This window comes from Eschrichtius robustus, chromosome 7 (assembly GCF_028021215.1).
Source record: "Eschrichtius robustus isolate mEscRob2 chromosome 7, mEscRob2.pri, whole genome shotgun sequence".
Lineage (NCBI taxonomy): Eukaryota > Metazoa > Chordata > Mammalia > Artiodactyla > Eschrichtiidae > Eschrichtius > Eschrichtius robustus.
This window is the reverse complement of record NC_090830.1, coordinates 105,322,550-105,326,338: the sequence shown is the minus strand read 5'-3', so window position 1 is coordinate 105,326,338 and position 3,789 is coordinate 105,322,550.

Sequence of the window (3,789 nt, the reverse complement as noted above, 5' to 3'; positions counted from 1 at the left end):
CTCAGCCTGAGTGCACCATGCCCTTCCCGCAGGGCTGGGGAAGAGAGGAAAAGAAGCAATGCTCTGTGAAGACCTCCTGTGCAATTGGGGAATGAGGAGATGATGCCCTAAACCAGAGACTGAAGCCTCAAGGGCCAGGCAAGGAATGTAAAGGAACAAGAGGCCTGGGTGTGGCCTGTGGGACAATACCTGCCCATCCCAAAGGGAAGATGACACCCACTTAGAGCTGTTGGCTGCTTCGGGCTACCAGACCTTGTGATTTTCTAAGAGAAGTCAAAATCTGAATGTATATATGTATATATGTAGTGTCGAGATTTTTACCTATTGGTCACTAATATTTTTAAACACTGTACAGCTGTGGCCCTCTGATCTAAATAATCAGTGAGTATAATTTGAGAGTTTGCTATGTGTTAGGCAGTGCCTTACAAGTGCTATATGCATTATATTTGATCCTACAGGAGAAATATTAATGCCATTTTACAGAGCAGGAAAACTGAAGCTCAGATCACATTAGATAAAAATGGTTAATGCCCTACAAGTCAATAAAACCGTAACCTTCAGGGCTCTTATTTCTACAGACAGAAACCATTGACATGTCTAGTGGGAAGACAACTCGTCAATCTTCTACAAGTTAATATGCAAAGTTACAGACTCTGGACTTTAAGCAGTAATTAGGGCTTCAACATATAGATTTGGGGGCACACAAACATTTAGCCTATAACAGGTAGTAAATAGTAAGTCAAACAAATTGATAATTTCCCAGAGCCTCAGATGATCCTTAAGTGAGTGTTTTCGACAATTCTCTAGTATGACGTGGAAACAAAAGTATGTAATAACTTCTCTGCCTTATTTCCAAATTTTGGATAATTTTTTCTTAGCAAGAAGTTCGAAAGCAAGTTTTAGTGAGCCATCACTAGATAACTCAGGAAAGCAGTTTTGTTCATATGAAAATAAAGTTAGCACTGAAAACTGAGAAAGAAACACTAGCAAAATTTTATCGATTGATTCCCTTTTTAAAATAATCTTTGTATCTATCACCAAATGTTTCTGTCATTATAGCACTTCCTTAGGACAGGCTGGAAATTTCATGATTTTGGCTTCTCTTTCATTGGTTACATTTTAAATTGGTGCTTCTATTTTAGAGTCACTGTAGCCCTCTTGCTAAAATGGATGCAGTCCTCTAATTTTAACAGACTCCACAGTTATTAAGCACATACCACTGTGTCAGGTATTGTGCTCAAGCCTTTTAAATATGCTATTCCATTTAATCCTACCAGTAGTTTTGTGAGCTAGATGCTACTGACCCCATTTAAAGATGTGAAAACGGATGCTCACAGCTAGTTACTAGAAATGCCAGAAATCAGACTTGGGCTTTCTTACTTCAAATCTAATATACTTTCTATTGCTTAGCGGTTTAAATGCTGCAACATTTCCTGGAAAGACTGCAACAATGATATTAATTAAACAAATATTTATTGAGCATTGAATATCATATTGCCAGACACTAGAGAGAAAACAATGAATATGATCAATAGGGTCTCCGTCCTCACAGAGCTCACAGTCAAGGAAGTACCTTATCTTATCCATTTCGCATCACTTTCCTGTCTTTCAATCTCAGGTAGTCACATCTTATGAACTTATCTCAGGATCTTAGGCAAGAACTCTGTTTGGGTCCCTCAGTCCCCTAAAACCTGAAACATGGCAGTTTTGCCAAGGAAAGGAACAAGAGCAGTGTCATGGCCAGAGCCCCCTAGATACCTCGAGGATGCAATTTCCCAATGGCACTGGTGTCAAAAGCCTCTAATGCTGAATTAAGCCAGTAGCATCTATACATGTGAGAGGGACCTCCAAGAGTATTTCAGGGCTTCCCTGGTGGCGCAGTGGTTGAGAATCTGCCTGCCAATGCAGGGGACACGGGTTCGAGCCCTGGTCTGGGAAGATCCCACATGCCGCAGAGCAACTAGGCCCGTGAGCCACAACTACTGAGCCTGCGCGTCTGAAGCCTGTGCTTCGCAACGAGAGAGGCCGCGATAGTGAGAGGCCCGTGCACCGCAATGAAGAGTGGCCCCCGATCGCCGCAACTGGAGAAAGCCCTCGTGCAGAAACAAAGACCCAACACAGCGAAAAATAAATAATAAATAAATTAAAAAAAAAAAAAAAAAAAAAGCTGGAACAGGAAAAGTTTAAAAAAAAAAAAAAAAAGAGTATTTCAAACACTCCTCCAGGAGTGCCTCGTAAACAATGACTATCTTCCCTGGGTCCACTGGAATTCTTTCTGCCTCTTTGAAGGGCTCACTGGCAATATTTTTCCTTGGATTTCCAAAAGAATGGCTTTTTCAAGATGGAGTCCAAGAAAAACAGGATTCCTTTTTACATTTAATTATATGTCTTGCTTCATTTCTCTAGCTCTACTATTTAGGATGACAAAGGGAAGAGCAACCACATCCATATAAATTCCATTGATGGACAAAAACCTCAGAAAATTGGCTGTCCCTCTCTATAAACAAGGAAAAAACCACCCAGGGATATTGTAGAGCCAGAAGTCGAGACTTCTTGGCTATTATATCCAATCAGGAAGCTATTTCGAAATTCCTAATTGAACTCCAACATGGTGTGAGTTCAACAAATGTCGACAGTCAGATGGAAGGATGGAGGGATGGATGGAGGGAAGGAAAGGTGGATAGGTGGATGTGTAATTAATTGAACTTATGTTTAGGATAGCTCTATGACTCAGTTTTCCTCTGCTACAGGGGCAAAGTGGGAAGACTTTCTGGTCTAGCCAAGCATCACTTGGGCAGTTTGGGGAATTTGGTTCTATACCAGGGAAATATCTAGGGGCTTTCTGGTCCCCTCCACATGGCAGAAGGAAATTGAGCTTGTTGGTGTTGGTCACATCACTGGGCTGAACACACATGAGTGTGCTCTGACTCGTACCCATGAATTCAGTGTCCTTTGAGCTATTTTTATTCTTTATCTTGTATCCATAGCATAATTTCCCCAACCCTGAATAACTGGGCTTACTTGATTATATTTAGTATTTACCTTCTCCGGAGGTTTTCTTGCTATGTTATTGTTCTCATTGGCCTGTTTATGCCATAGAATGAAAACACTGCATTCTGAAAAGGACAGTGTGTTTTTTTGCATGAGGGAAAGAAAGAGTCATAATTGGTTTTGATTGTTAAACATTAAGAATAGGCCCTGTCATCTCTATTTAAACTCAGTGAAATGAGAAAATGATGTTCCAGCTCTGAATGAATTATCCATATTGCCTAAGTAAAGTAATTATAAAGGGATAAGTGGAGAAAAATGGAAGGAAAAATCAAGGCCATGATGCAGCATGACTCAGAAGCAAGGGCTCTGGTCCCTGCAATGCTACTAACTAGCTATGTGTTCCCGAGCAAGTCAGTTAACCCCTCTGCCCTTGTTTCTTCATCTATAAAATAGGAGGATGAATCTTGAGGATTTCCTACCAGAGTCTTGCTATTTACTAGCATTATGGGTTTTTCAAAGGAAAACTTTCATAAGATCCTTTTTCAGGTAGAGACTAACTTTATTTTCCTTCTTTCTTTGACTTTATCATACTTTCAGCTCCAAGCCGTCTTTTCTATTTCAGTTTCTTCAATGTTGTTTTTCTTGCTACCTTTGACTTTGTCTTCCCTTTCTCTTGACACGTTCTCCTGGGCATTCCTGCTGCTTACTGCAATGTCAATCTCAGAGAAAACTCTGTTACAAGAGTTGTGAACCCTGATGTTGAGTCAGAACAGATAAATAACACGTCATGGGAAAGGT